Genomic DNA, 15,616 nt, shown 5'->3' on the forward strand with positions numbered 1-15,616 from the left:
CACCATTGTACTCTGTGCACCCAGCGTCACAAGGCTGCTGGGGTGCAGATCCCTGTCACTCTTTCCCATGCACCAAAGAACAGAAGAGATCTAGGGGCCACAGCCCGGGGTTCCAGCCACTGGGCCCTCTCGTCCCTGTCTACCCCTTGTCAACCAGCTTCTGTGCGCCTGGGGCAGTGCCATCGTGAGGAGAATGAAGCCTCCGTGCCCCAAGATATCCAATGTGGGTAACGAACTAACTTTTCCCCTGTGTGCTGCAAAGGGTCCGAGTGAGAAAACAGCCTCTAGGGTCCTTTTGTGGGTCCTGTTCAGGTGAGGACACCCAGCTGAGCAAGGCTGCCTCAGGGAAAGGATCCAATAGTCTCCCATGCCTTGCCCAGCTGCTCCAAGACAATGTAAGGATTTTGCCAGCTCCACACCGGCAAAGGTCCGTGTTTTAGGAGAAGCCATCTTGCTCAGGAGAGAAGCAGACCCTCAGGAGGGACCGTCTGGGCGACATGGGCAGCCCACAGCAGCTACCGCCCCGGGGACAGTCGGCACCCGGTTCTCTGCCCAGAGCCCTGTCTTCCCACAGCGTGAGCTCCACGGACCAAGTGAGACAGGCCAAGAGGCACACCCAGGAGCTCAGTCATTTTTACTGAAAAGACAATGTAAGAGTGAAACACAAGATACAAAAGATGTAATCCCCCAGAATTATAACCCTGAACACTGGCGTTTTCCTGACGGTTTTCCTGAGGGTGGGGGACAGGGAGGTTGTGGCTGAGGACACTGCCCTAAGGGGCAAAAACTGGTTCTTGGGGGATGAAAATCTTGTGTTGTTGTTGTTGTTTTAAGATTTTATTTGAGAGTGAGAGAGAGAGAGAACGAGCAGGGGGAGGGGCAGAGGAAGAAGCAGACTCCCACTGAGCAGGGAGGCCAATGTGAGGCTTGATCTCAGGACCCCAGGGTCATGACCTGAGCCGAGGTCAGACACTCAACCGACTGAGCCACCCAGGCGCCCCTCTTGTTCTTTTTATATACAAAGCACAAATACACACACAGTACGCTGACTTACAGTACATATGGTATCAACGTTTATGGGAGGGGGTAAGCACAATTGGGGAAAAATGTCTAAAAAGGTTTCGGGGGGAGGCGATAAGGTTAAGAAACACCGGGAACTATTTTCACTTTGGCTTATTTTCCCCTTTTATCCCCAAACAGTTTACATTGTTGCAGTTATGGAATCCTATTTTACACTGTTTTTACCTTTTTACATAGTTTCCAAATTCCTATCCTTCACTCACTATTGAGCAAAGGTTAATGAAGTGCCTGCTCCCTACAGGCACTGGGATCGACAGCCTTCTGGCTCCCTCATCAAATAGCCCAGGGTCTCTGTGGTTGCCAAATGTAACTTTCAATGTCTGTGAAATATACAACGACCAACTAGGTCATTCATCCAGTTTTAAAAATTTTTACCCAAAGAATAACATTTTTGCTTATGTTGAATTACTGTATTCTCTAGGGATAAAATCTATGGAGAAGAATCACAGATGTTTGATGTCCTATTGTCCTAAAAGTTCTGTTTACCATGCTTAAACTGCCCCTGCAACAAAGCGCCTTCTTACAGCTAAGTGGGGTAGTGGTGTAGACAGCACCAAATTCATTAGGGACGGACAGAGAGAAGTTACCACATCCTGCTCCCACTCAGCTCAGTGGGGGCCGCCTGGACCGTCTCTGGCCCCCAAAGCTGGGAGTCTGCAAGCCCAGCTGTTGCTCCAGCTGGGAGCAGGGCCAATGAAATGGACACCACTGCTCTAATGAGACAAGGGACAGAGAACTGGGCACTCAGGCTCACCCATCTGTTGAAATAACTTGTTTCCTTTCACTTATGCAGAGTGAGACAGAGAGAAACAAAGAGGGGCAGAGAGAACAGTCCCCTCCAAAGCAAACATTGCATCATGGTCTTGGGTTCCTCCCGCTTCAGAAGGACTGGCCTGGCCCTTGGCAAACAGAGGGGGGCTGGGGACCTGGAGGGAGGCGGTCTCTTTTCCTGTCTGGTCCCTTAAAAGATCGGCAGAGCCCCGCAGATGGAGCCATTAAAAGCACTCTGGCCTAGATATCACTTTCAATGAGCCACCTGGAGCAACAGTCTTGGAGGAAAATGAATATGCAGAATAGAACGGGGGGAGGGGGGGGCAAAAAAACACCAAGAGTAAAAGCACTGGCCATTTCCTCATAGTGGGTCTTTCTCCCTGTTCATTTTTCTCCAGGCTGTCAGCGTGAGTGTTGAACTGGAATCAGAATGCTCCTCAATTCCTAAAGCCCAAGATATAAGCTGTCTTTTCTCTTCCCATTGAGGGCCGAGAGCAGGGGAGTGGTGTAGCTGGAGAGCAATTCAGAGTATCTTTCAAAATGACAAATGCAGGTGCCCTCTGCCCCAGGATTTCCACACCTGGGAACCTTGCCCTCAGTCCCATTTGCACATGAGCTTTTGGCTGCAAAAGGCTGGAAAACAACCTTAATGTTCATAATTAAGAGTCCTAGTCAAATAAACCTTGGTTCATTCATAGAGTGCGATGTGATGCACCCAAATATATATATATAAAGCAGGTGGCTTTCCATGCTACCATGAGAAATGCTGTGAATCGGAGGCTGTCTTTTACGTCTGCTAGAAACCGGACTACCTAATGCACACACCCGTGGGTATGTGCACAGACTTCCTCTGGGAGGCTGTGTTGAAACTGGTTGATAGCAGTGCCACTGGCGAGAACAGGGGAGACCCCCACCCCTGTGAACTGATACAGTATCACTTTTTCCAAAACCCTGCATGAACCTTTGTGCCAGGTGCTTTTAAATGCATTCTCTCACTTAATCCTTCAGACACCTCTTCAAGGTCCCAATTGTACAGATGGGCCAACTGAGGCTCAGAGAAGATTAAGAAACTATGTGCACACATCTTCAGTATTCAAAGCTGTTTTGCTCCCAAGTCCCTGCTCAAATAGCACAAGGTGGGTTATTTATGAAGATAAAGAACCTTCCTGGCCACAAATACTGTGTGCAGCTGAACAGGAGATGGTATTTTAAATGAAAACCCTTGATTTCTCAAGCACCCCCCGTTCCACTTAGCAAACCTGCATCTTCCCTCCTGGGCATCAGGAAAGGAGGAAGCGTGCGCAGGTATGTCTCCCTGCCAGGCTTAGTACTGCCAGGAAGGGTGCCTGCTACAGAGGACAGCGGATGACCTGGGGACAGACCAGACCTGTGATACGGGCTGTCAGGCACCTGCCTTCCCCCCTGCCTGGAGAACAGCCACCATCAGTCTGGGACCTCCCCTCTTGCTGCTACTGCCTTGTCTGTGATGCGAGGCCTGTGCTGGTATTCAACTGCTCGGTGCCCTTGTTTCCACATCTGTCAAATGGGCGTGCAAATCACCACACCCACCTCACCTGACTGCTGAGGGACTAAAGGGGGAATTAATGTAGAGAGCTAGGCTCAGGTTCCCGGTTCCCAGGTGCTCTGGGCAGCACCATGCACTCAAAATGTTTGTTGTAAAATGTTTTCATTGAAGAATGTGAAGAAAATCCAGCCTCACAGGGATGAGCTGTCGGAAAAGGAAGGAAACTGTAAGAGCCTTTTCAGATAATTTAGGGTATTCTTCTTTGATACCTCATCGAGACCTGACAAGCAGGAGCCTCTTAAAGATTAACTGCAGTGTGGAACCTGAGCCTGAATCTGTGAACTTTTGTACACTGTGACATTCCGATCAGTCCTGGTCTATCTCGCACTCTGAATGGAGTTTTCACCCATGCATGCTTTGGTAACACCATGCAATGGTCATTTGGAAAACATCAGCTCACTAAGCCATGCACTTGGAGATATTAGTGAAAAAGGCAAATAACACCTTGGTATTCTCATGAAAACAGTTTTGACCTTGGGACCCCTAAAAGAAACTCAGGGATCCTCCTAACCACACTTTGAGAACACCAGGTTAGCAGAACAACTCCCTTACCCTCCACATTAGACATGTTTTTGTTAAGAACTCAGAGGAAAACTTCTATGGAAAGCACGGGGTGGGTGACGGCAGGATCACCTGCCCCTGCGGGTCTAGGTCCCCTCCCCAGCTTGCAGTCACGGTGAGCCATCATAGAGGTGTGGTCACAGGGGCCAGCACCTTCTGCCCTGTGGCTGGCTGGCCTCCCCACCTTCCCCGGTGCCTCCCTTCTTCTGGCCTGCCCTGCTCCTCCCCTCATTACTAGCCACTTTCTTCTTCCCACAGGACCCCCTCATTCTCCCCCAAAATAACAGACCTAGGTACTTTGTACTGGGCAGGGCCTCAGACAGCAAACTACAGGGGCCATGCACGGACTGCTGCCTTTGGGCTTTGCAGCTGATAATTCTCGGTTTCTTGAAATTACATATGTGTGTATATTTATAGCCAAATACATGGGTGCCCAGAAATTGCGATTCATTCACATATACATTTTTAGCACATCGCTTGGCCACCAAGTTCCATTAAATCTTCCTTCCTCTGGGTTCCTTGTGTCACCAGTCCTATGCTGGAGACAAGGTGAGGCCTTCTCCACTGCATGCTGGACTGTGAGGGGCCCCTGTCCCCAGTGTGACCCCCCGCCAACGATCTGAGGCCAAATGCTTTGCTCCTGACCACCAGTCTCTCCTGCTCAGAAAGCCTTCAATGAGGCCTGGATGTGCCTTATTCAGTCTGTCCCCGGCTCATGGCCCAGGCCAGCCCCTCTCCCCACCGCAAAGTGTGCAGACACAGCCTGGCCTTTCCAGCTCTCCCTTCTCCCCTTTCTGCCCTCAAGTCACAACTCCTCCGTGAGACCTTCACCTCACCATCACACCCCTTCTGGACTTGGCAGCTGGTGTGCAGAGGGCCCTGCACACACAAGATACTCAAAAATTACCCAGATAAGGAATCTGAGCACCTACTATGTGCAAGGCTCTGTGCTATGTACCAGAGATATGGCAGTGAGTAAATGCACATTTTTGTGTTGTTTCCTAAAGTTAGTGTTCTGATACCCGTTAATGCTTTGCTATAGCATTCTGGTGTTTCTTGTCTGGCACTCTATTCCTTCAGATCATTGTATATCGTGCCCTTATTTTAATTTCCAACTCCTAGAGGACGGTAATCTGTGTCACTTTTGTTGCCTAGAGTATATGCAAAGCTAGTAAATACGGCCAAAGGGGAATGGATTAACCACAATATCCAATGGAATAAGAATCAGAAAGATCCAGACATCTGTCAAACCCACGTGAGAGGTTCCTGCTGTCTGCTGTATTAACTTGCAATATGACTGACATGTTTCCTATTTAAGTATTTCAAGTGCTAGATGGGAAAGAGCAACCCTCAACCCTGCCCTGGACGGTGTTCCATAAATCGCAGGAATCAAACTGGAGATGCCAACTAACGAGGCAGCTAGGCTCTAAGCCCCTCGTTCCAAATCCCAGTACTGCTGTTTGTACCTGTATGACTGGCCCCACATACGTCCATTCCCTGAGCCTCAGTCTTCTCATCTGGAAAAGGGGGGCGAAAATAACTGTCCCGACGTCAAAGGACTACCGTGGGAATGAAAGGAGAGAACCCAGGTAAAGAGCTTAGCACAACGGGGCACACAAAATTCACTCCATTCATGAGAGCTGCTGTTCTTCATACTGTTGGTGCAGCCCCTGGGGGCATGAGCCCCGTGGTACGAACACGCAGAGAGCTGGTCCCCTGAGCTCCACCCTGGCCTTACTCCCGTGACCCACGTGGCAAAGGAATCTGCAGATATAAGTAATGATGTTGCAGACTCCTCAGGTGACCTAGAAACAGAGGTTATCTGGGTGGGCCTGACCTAATCACAAGAACTCTTTACAGCAGAGTTTTCTCCAGCGGATCACAGAAGTGGATGCCAGAGATTTCCAGCAGGGGAGGATCTGATATCCCCACTTCGGGTCTGGAGATGGAGGGGGCCATGTGGCACAAAATGTGGCAGCTTCTAGGAGCCGAGATCAGCATCCAGATGACAGCCAGAGAGGACAGTGGGACTTGAGTCCTACAACCATCAGGAACTCGACTGTGCCAACAGCCTGAATGGCCAGGAAGCCAACTCTCCCCCAGGGCCTCAGGGTAAGAACTCAGTCAATACCTTGACCTTGGACTTCTGGTCCAAGACCCTAAGCAGAGAACCCAGTCCGGCCAGCTCATGCTTCTGCCCTACAGCACTATGAGCTAATAAATAGGTACAACCTAAGTCACTAAGTTTGTGGTGATTTGTTATGCAGCAACAGTATCTAATATAAGCCCTGCTTGGCCTCAAACCATAATGCATATAGAGGAAAAACATACCAGGTGCTTGTCCAAAGGGTCTGGGGACCATCTGAGCCATGTCTACTCCTAGCACTTAGCAGTGCACGTATCATATAGAAGGTTCTCAATAATTTCACTGAAAATAATGTCAACTTCCAGGGCACTCAGGAATGGAATGGATTAGCTAGTTAGCTTCAGTCCCATGACCAGCCAGTTATAAGGTGTTCAGGTGCAATTATCTGGGGCAAAACCCAGCACAGGCCTCTTTTTGGCCTAGAGGAGAACTCCAGACACTGCAAGTGGTCAGAGGAAGCCACTCAGCAACCAGGGAGGTAGGCGTCCACGTGCAAAGTGTCTTGCTTTACACACCACCCGACCGTGCCGTGGCCCCTGCCTCAGCCTGCGGCAGCCTCCCAGGACTTGGCTGGCCAACCAAACCCTGACATTTTACTTGTAATTTTACCTGCCAGTAAAAAGTCCTAGTTGGAGTGGTAAAAATAGCAGCGGCAACTTCTTGCAGCACAGATACACCAGTCTGTCTCAGGGCCTGAAAGGAAACCTGGTGATCTGGTCTCACGCTAGCTCCGGGAAACGCCTGTGAGCTGGGCTCAGGCTGACAGCAGGTGGCACCCAGCGAGAGCAGCCCACTCGTGCCGCTGCCCCTGGTGCACCACCCTCAAATCGGCTCCCAAGATGCTCCCCTCACTCCCTTCATGAAAATCCCAACCTTCAGCATCAGGGGATGTCTAAGAAATGTACAAACTTGCCAGCAGCCAGGCTCCCCACCCGCCTCCCCTCCTGCTCACCAGCTGCAGAAGTACAGAAGAGGGGAGGCCCCCTACCAAGGCCCTTTGGGGGTCCCACGGTCCCCTTGTGCATCTGCTCTTTATTACCCTCTCCCATGTCTGTCTACCTCCCTCTCTGTGGCCTCCTGTCCCCTGCAGCTGTCCTAACCAGGTAGGGTACTGGGGGGATAGTAGACGTCTCCACCAGTGCTTACGTTTGAGTCATCCCCAGGGCAGCAGGGCTCAGGCCACCCTGGATGCCGCCCCTCGAGCAGAGGAGGTGAGGTATTAGAGCCCACTTGGGGAATGACAGGAGAGCTGTCATTGGCTGAAGTGTCCCCAGGTACCGGAATCCCGGCAGTCATGAATTCCTCCAGGGGCCCAGGACATAGGGCTGCCAGCCTCCTGGGTCCCCCAACATAGGGCCTGATGCCACCCAGGAACCACATGGGAGTGGTGTTCCCTGGCCCCAGACTCATCCTTTCCTTTTCTACCAATCTCCAGAGCTTCCCCATCCTTCTGTCTCCAAATCAAGTACAAGGGCCCTTTTGTTGATCTTGGCTTGTTTTAAAGCCTCCTGTTTTAAGAAAACAGACAAGGACCCCCAAAGTAATAAACATGGGAATCCATAAAGTTCTAAGAGCTCTAGCCTTTGGTCTAACCAGCAGCTAAATAGGGGGATCAGCCTGTGGTGACCAATGCCCCTCTCAGAGCCTTTTTATGGATGGGGTAGAGATCTTTCTCTACCCTCCTGGCTCATTCCTTCATTCCTGCAGGTGAGACAGGGAGGAACGCACCTACTCAGCTAGCCCTATGACTTCTCTCTCAGGCCAGGTGAGGGATGCCAGGCAGACGTCCCACCTAACGCCACCCCAGCCCCTCCCCTAGACACAATGGCCATTCAGAAATACTCGGGTTCACTCACATGTTCTGAGCTTCAAATATCGGGCTCTCACTAGTAAAACCCATGATGTTTGCAGAACTTTTCAGCAACAAATGAACTTTCAGGAATGTTTTCCCATGCGCCACAAGCAATGCACAGCAGCCTGGCAGGGGGCAGGGCAGGGATTAAAAGGGCCTCATTTTACAGATGAAGCTTCGCTAGAGGTCAGGAGACCAGTTAGAGACAGAGCCAGCAACTGCTAAATCTCGATATTCTGGAAAAAAAACAAAGACGGATGAAAACAAAAAGAGGAAGCCTGGATAAACTGGATCACTTTTTTTGTTTGTTTGTTTGCTTGTTTTAAAAGAATAATGAGATCTTTACCCCCCTCCCTCCCATCACATGAGCTAAGAGTGACAACGTGGAAAATATCAAGTATTATCATTATGGGTGAGGGTGTGGGCAAATGAGCTCCCAGACACCATCGGTGGGTGAGTGAGCTGCCTGTCTTTGGGAAAGGCATTCAGCTTTGACAACGAACATTTAAAAATCAGAAAGATGCACTACCCAGCACATACACGACTTCCTGGATTGCATGAAGGGGGAGGGATCAGATAGGACCTAACGGTCTCCCCCAGAGAGGCTGAGATGAAAGCCGGTGACCAGGCCACACGGGAGTGTCGTGCAGCTCTAGGATGGGCAGGAGCACCACCATGCACCGGGCCACAGAAGCTATGGACAGAAACCCAGAAAAAGGGCGGCCAGAAGGGTATGCACCACACCGCCGACAGATACCAAGGACAAGGGGGACTTCCAGGCCATGTTGCATTTTCTCTCACCTTGTCCGTTTATAAAGAGAATCTACTGATGTGTTGTCGAAGTTAAAGGAAACAATTAAACAACTTAAAGGAACGTGTTTTCCTTGGCCTCCCTAGGAACCAGAAGATTACAGTGGGTGACGGCTGCTGCTATCTCTGGCTAGATCCCCCTCCGTGGCCCATGCTGTTCCACACTGTCCACTCGCTTGCTCCCTGCCCTGCATGCCCTTCCTCAGATCTTCCCATGGGAGCCCCAGTCCAGTCTTGCAGGTCTCGGCTCAAAGGTCACCAAGCCCAGAGAGGCCTTCTTTAGGCCCCCTAGTCCCCCACCTTGACCTTTTCCTTCTCATCCACTAATGGCAGGTGTATTTATTTTGTCTATCTGGCCCCCGTGGAATAGGGACTCCAGGAGGGTGGGGACCTTGCCTCATTTTCTGCTGCATCCCAGAGCCTGGTAGAGAACAGATGGCAAAAAATATTCATTGGGCCCATTTGGAATGGAGATGCTAGAAACGGTCTACTTCCTCACCTCTCCAATGGGGAAACTGAGGCAGACTCTTGCCATGCCACTCACTCTTTAGCAGTGTGCCACAACGACCCAACTACCTGTCTGCCTCACATATCAGAGGCCGAACTTCCAAGAAAGGACTCTCTTTGAACCTGACTTCTTTTTCCCAGTTTCTAGTCCAGGATGAGGCATTCAGAAGGTGCTAAATAAAAGCTTGCTGCATGAACGGAGCTGTACGGCCCTCTCTCTTGGATTTTCAAAGCTGTGAACAACAGAGGCACAAACCTGGCTAGCACGCAGCAGAACCTGAACTCTGGATGCTGGACGTAATGGCTTTCTAGAAAAAGAGCTCCTGTGTCTCTTGGCCCTCGCTCCTGCCCAGACAAATCTGGCCTGGCCAATTGCAAACCTGGCAGGCAGCTCATCCTGGAACTGAGTGAGCAAAGCTCCTCTTATCGTAATTAGGAAATTAATTACATTCACCCTAGATTGATCTGTGGTCAGCCTCTCCTTGGGGGCCAACGAGAACAGGCAGAAAATAAGTAAGGCTTTTTGTTTCCCTCCTATCCCTGCATCCTACTCTGATGGACTGGCTGACAGTAGAAGGTATCTTCTTGGCAGGCAGAGGTGGGTGGGAAGTGACACCCAAGGCGAACGTGGTCCTCCCTCTGGCAACAAAGACGTGGTTCTCCCACGGCCCTGCTCAGCGCCCGCCTTCTTGCGGGAGGAGCGATCCAACTGGTCTTGCAGGCACCTCCTTGGCAAAGTCTGGTGTGTAGGAGCCTCACGTTCTGTCCCCCTGGGCTCCCTCACGATCCCTACCAGTCCTGGGAGATCTGTGCCCATCTCTCTTCTTGGAAGTGGCCCTGGGGACACCTGTGGGCTAGGTCCCACCCTATCCATTTTGGGATTGGGGCAGGGGTGTCAGCCTAAGTGCTCCCACACCTGCCACCCAGGTCCCCCTGCCTGGGACCAGCCACAGCAACCTTGGGAAGTAAGTCATCCACATGCCACCTTCCTCTGGGCCCAGCTTTGTTCTTCTTTGAGCCAGTCCTCTGTCGTCACTAGCCCCTCATCCCTGGGCACCAGTGCCTGCAGGCCCTTTACACCTGGGCCCTGGACTCCAAGGCAGTGGGCAGAGGCAGGAAGCCGAGGGAGGCCTGAGAAACTGGGAAAGTCTGACTCAGTTTCCACCCACCAAGAAAGGAAAGAAAACTGGGAGCTTGCCTACTGTATACTTTTCTCGTTCTACAGGCAGGAAAATTAGGGCCCAGAGAGGGAAAGCGACCTGCCCAGAGCCCCATAGCACACATCAGAGGCAGAGCAGGAAGTCTAGACTCCTCACTTCTGATTTGCCCCTCCACACTCCACTGGCTGCTCTCTATTTCTTCCTGCCCAAGAGGGCTACGCAAATAACTCAAGCCTATAAAACTACATGACATCAGAGGCTGCAAGGACCTCTGGGATTTTATAGCAAAACATCTAATAGAAGCATTGTACAGAAGAGCATCCATACATGTTAGAGAAGAGCAAGTTGAGGCCCATAAAGGTAAGGGGACCTACATGGCATCACACACACAAAGGCACAGCAGGACTTTCAGACCCCCCCAACTTAAGGGCTCTTTCTGCCAACAGGTTCCAGAACTGTTGTAGGATGGTGAAGAGGTGGAGTTGGCCTTGGGCCTCAGTCACATTGCAACAAAGTATGGCCCAGAGAGCCTCATCCAGACTCTGTATACATCGCAGGGGTGCAAGAGATCATTGTGAGGAAATATGGTGAAATTTGCCAACTGAACTGGATTTCTCAGGTCACAGAGCCAGCACTTTGAGGAACAGGTCAATGAGCCACGCATGCCTACCTTTGTTCCTCCAAAGGGCAAGGACAAACGCTTAGAAGGAAAGGTCCAGGAATGAGAAAGAACAGTCTCCTGGCACCAGAGGGAGGGGAAAAGGGTGGATGGAGGTGGCTGAGGCCCAAGAGATCAGAGACACACGAGCAGCATCTGAATTCAAGTCTGGTTCCCGAGCCCGTGCTCTTTTCCCCAATCTTGTGCTTGAAGAGACTTAATAGGAAGCCCTCCCATCTTTGAGCTCTCTCTCTGTTCCCACCATCCCCATCCTCACAGCCTAGGGACCTGGAGTCAGTCTGGCAAGGCAAGTGCCTGCAAGTGACAGGTATCAGCTTTCGCGAATTTTCAACTGGACGGGGCAGTGATGCTCAGGGGCCAGGTGGTCCAGGAACGAGGCTGGGCTGGATTCCACCACCGGGGACAGACCCAGATTACTAGGGGAAAGCCCTACTGGGATGAGGTGAGTAAAAGCTGTGGATGCACATGCGACCCCCCCCCCACCCCACCCCCAAGCTGTCCCAACTAAGTGTTTTCTGGCTGGGAAAATGCTTCAATAGCTCTGGTTGCCTGAGGCAATTCAATTATGAAATTTACCACATCAGATGAAAACCATCAGCTCAATCAGCCAATTCATTTGCGTCTGGCCACTCTGTTTCCTCCTCCCAGTTCTGTCCGCCCCTCCCTGGCCAGGCCACATCCACACTGCAGGCTGCTCCGGGCGGATGAGGGCTTAGACGATGGGCCGGTCTTCGGGGCCTGTGGGGTGGCTTTTCCCAGGACTCCCTGAGCAGAGAGGCTGCAACCAGAAGCCATCCCTCTTCCTGGAGACTCCGGGGCCTACTGACTCCACAGTCTCAGATGAACCCTTCTATCACCTCCCATCTGCGTTCTCCCTGACCTCAATGTGCACCTGGCTTAAGGTTGCAAGGAACTGGCTTCAGGGAGAAGTGTGGGTGGGTGGTGGGAGAAGGCCGCTGCCTGGGGGCTCGGAATCAGTGCTCTGCCATGCCACTCTCATCTTTACTTTGTCAAGGCATCATGGCTCCAAAAAGCCTTTGCCACCCGTTCCCCTCGGCTGCCCTCGCTGCCTCTATCACTGGGGTACCGCGCACACACCTGTGTGTCCATATGGTAGGGCCCCTATCCACGTCCCAGCACACCCCTGTCTAGGAGCTCCCAGAAGACAGGGCCCTGATCAAGACCCTTCAGACAAAGACTCAATTAGTCAATTAACAAATGAATGAACAAACCACTCACTGAATAACACTCCCTCCCCAGCCCCCTTGTGCATCAGAGTGGCAGAAGGGAAGAAGCCAGCCGGCTTTTGCTGCAGACCACGAAGTCCCAGGCCTGGGCAATCTTCCTCTTCTTCCTGCTCTCCTCTGCCCACACTGGGTGCCCAGAGGTTTGAGAGGCTTTTAAGGAGCATCGGGCTGCAGAAGCTGCCTCGGACGCTGAGTGTGCAACTCACCCACAGCTCCTCTCTGCACCACAAACATAAATCCAGCTGCAGCCCCAGCCCCAGGATGAAGGTTTCTACCATTTCTCTCTACCTTCCTTTTAACAACATCCCTGGAGTCACTTCCTGACAAATGGAATGACTCAAACCAAGACAGCTGCCAGACCCAGAGGTCTGACTCCATCACCCTCCTCAAGCACAGCATGGGGACCCCAGGACCCCTGGTCTCAGAAGGATACCAAATCGGCCCCGGGTGGGGTGGACCTTGTGTCCTACTACCCACTCGCCCCCAGCCCCCAAATGCAAGTCTTTACCAACAGCCCCTAGGAATCCTAACAGCACACCCGGGCCCACTGAGCATCAGTCCCACCTATGAAGGGAGAGACACAGGTCCAGGGTCCCTAAGGGCCTGACCCTACATCACTGTCACCATAGCCTGGTCTATGATAAGAACGGGGAGTTCCTGCCTCCTGCCCTAGTGCCACCGGCAACTTCACTCTTCACATGGCCAGAGTGAAACCAGAAGGCCCAGACACCTGCTGTTCTCCGCCCTGATTCACCAGGAAGGGCCAAAGCTCAGGGAGCCTTTCCCCTGCTCAAAGCAAGTCAGCAGGACCCCAGAGTGCCCAGCTTCAATCTGCAGGGGCCTGGGTTGTCCTCCACCCCAATCCCTTCCATCAGGTCTCTAGAAAGACTTTTCTTTGCACAAAGTGTGTGATCCTGCCCCTTGGGGACTTTGAAGCAGCAGTACAAAAAAATGTACGGTGCCCTTGGGGGTACAGTCTCTCAAAGGAAAAGCTTCTCAAGCAACCAGAGGAGGAAAAGAAGTGGGCGGGGGGGGGGGGGGGCGTGCCCAAATGCGGTCGAGGAGCCAGGGCAGGACGTGGGTTAGAGGACTGCTGGGCTGGAGAAGGCTCGCTCCAGACCTGCTAAGGTGGCACCCCCTCGGCGGGCAGGTGGGTGGGCCTAACAGCGTGTGACCACTGCTCTGCTGCTCCACAGCTCTCTAAACAGAGACGAGGGGCCCCGTCAGGCCGAACGTGGACGGCCGGGGGCACCGGGGCGGCGGACGCGGGCCGGGCTCGCGGGGACGACACTGCCCTGGTTAACCCGCCCGGCCCTCGCTCCGCACGAGGCAGGTGGCCATCTGGCCCTCGGCGTCAAGTGCGTGGGGACTTCGCCCAGCCCGGGCGCAGAGCCCGGCGGCTCACATCCTCCAACACAAGCAGCCTCCTCTTTCCAGGATCGATAGTAATTTTTTAAAAAGAGAGTCTGCGGACTCAATGAATCAACCACTCCCGAGGGAAAAGAGTTGTAGCTCCCGCGCGCAACATCCATTTGCAAAACAATTCATTCCCTCGCCCGGAGCTCTCTGCAAATACCCTCGCCGGGTCCCCAGGCACGCGCGGGGCGGGAGCAGGCGCGCGGACTGGAGAGGAGGTGGCCGACTCCAGCCCCCTCCCTCCGCACCATTGTCCCCGACTCCAGCCCCCAAGACCCCGCGGCGGTCGGGGCGGTCCGGGAACCCGAGCACCGCGGCGCTGCTCCCGGGACACGCGCCCCCGCGGGGGCTCTCTCAGCCGTGGGCTCCCACGGCGGGGCGCGAGGGTGCCCACCCGGGGGGGGTGGTGACAAGTGCCAGCCCAGAGGTCGGGGCGCGCGGCTAGACCGGCCCGAGGCCGGCGCCCCCAGCCCAGCCCGGCTTCGCCACTCACCGCTCGGGGAGCCGCCGCCCGCCGCCCGCCGCGCTAGTCGCCCCGGTTCCGCCGCTGCGCTCAGAGGCCCCGCGCAAGGCTTCACAGCCCGGGCCGCCGCCGCCGCCGCCGCCGCCGCCGCCGCTCCCCTCCCCCGGCTCGCCACAGCCGGAGCGCGCTGCCGCTGCTGTACAGCCCCGGCGCCGCCAACAAACTAGTTTCTCAGGCCTTCCCGCCCCGCCTCCCGGCGCGAAGCCAATCAGAAGCGGCGCCTCTGTGACGGATGGACGGCCGAACCCGTAGTTCAGCCCGCAGCGGGAGAAGGGGGTGGGCGCCCGGGCCGCGCCGGCTCCGCGAGGGGGCGGGGCGGGGCGGGGTCCGGAAAAAGACTTCGACCAGATTCTTAAAGGGACAGGCGCCTGCCTGCCCCCCGCCCCCCGATCCCGCGGCCAGCGTTTAGGAACAAAACCCTCCGGTGCTCTAGAGCTTTCCAAGGGAGGAAACTGTGTAGATTGCAAATGCCTCTTCTCTACCGGGTGTGCGGAGTCACACTTTTAGTTGTGGAAGTGTTAGGGAAATTGTTTCGTTTTACCCTGAGCTTATTCAATGTTTGGGATTTTCTGCAGCCACTAAACCCCATTAAGTACTTGGAATATGTATTTTTCAGGGACTTCAGCTCTCCAACCCATACCACTTCTCACTAAGTTCTTTATGTAAGCCAGTCTTCAAATATTCATTCATTCATTCATCCATTTATTAATTCATTCCACAAACGTTTGCTTGACGCCTGTTCGATGTTCTTGTTTCCGAACGGGAGAAATGATCTATAATTTCTATGTCTTGTCTTTTAGTTTTGCATTTCATTCCACGACTTCAGGTTGCTGTGTGTCCAAATTCTTCATCTGTAACGCGGTGGGTAAAAAAGTCCTGTTTCCGGAATTAAAGAACACGAACTCCTATGACAAGGTAAGCGTGCAATAAATGTTACTTAAGGGTACGAAAAGCCCCGGTAAAGTGTTGAAAGTCCCAAGTGCTGTAGGAGCCCATTATGGGGCGGGGAGAATTCCCAGGAGGCTGAGGTCACACCTGAAGGGAGGTCTGAGGAAGGTTTATAGAGGGGGAGGGGAGCACACGGAAGATTTGGAAGAGGGGTGGGATTTTGACTGGCGGAAGCTGGGAAGGAGAGCCCCTGCCTAGAGAGCTGTTTGGACAAAAGAGATTTCAGGGCGCAAGGTAGCAGCAGGGAAGACATCTGGGGGAAACTATATGGTGCAGACAGAGAGAACAGCAGAGGAAACCTGATCTGGATTTGGATCCTGGCTCTACCCTC

At 53.1% G+C, this 15,616-nt stretch overlaps 1 protein-coding gene across 1 annotated transcript in view; it reads right to left on the reverse strand.

Annotated features, from left to right (window-relative positions):
• KLHL25 (kelch like family member 25) overlaps positions 1 to 14,467 on the reverse strand; it is a 33,363-nt gene extending 18,896 nt beyond the window's left edge. Inside the window, exon 1 of the mRNA XM_027572834.2 lies at positions 14,308 to 14,467. The gene's annotated coding sequence lies outside the window, so the exon portion shown is untranslated. The remainder of the gene's footprint in view (positions 1 to 14,307) is intronic.
• Positions 14,468 to 15,616: the final 1,149 nt, after the last annotated feature.

The sequence above is a fragment of the Zalophus californianus genome, chromosome 6, assembly GCF_009762305.2.
Source record: "Zalophus californianus isolate mZalCal1 chromosome 6, mZalCal1.pri.v2, whole genome shotgun sequence".
Lineage (NCBI taxonomy): Eukaryota > Metazoa > Chordata > Mammalia > Carnivora > Otariidae > Zalophus > Zalophus californianus.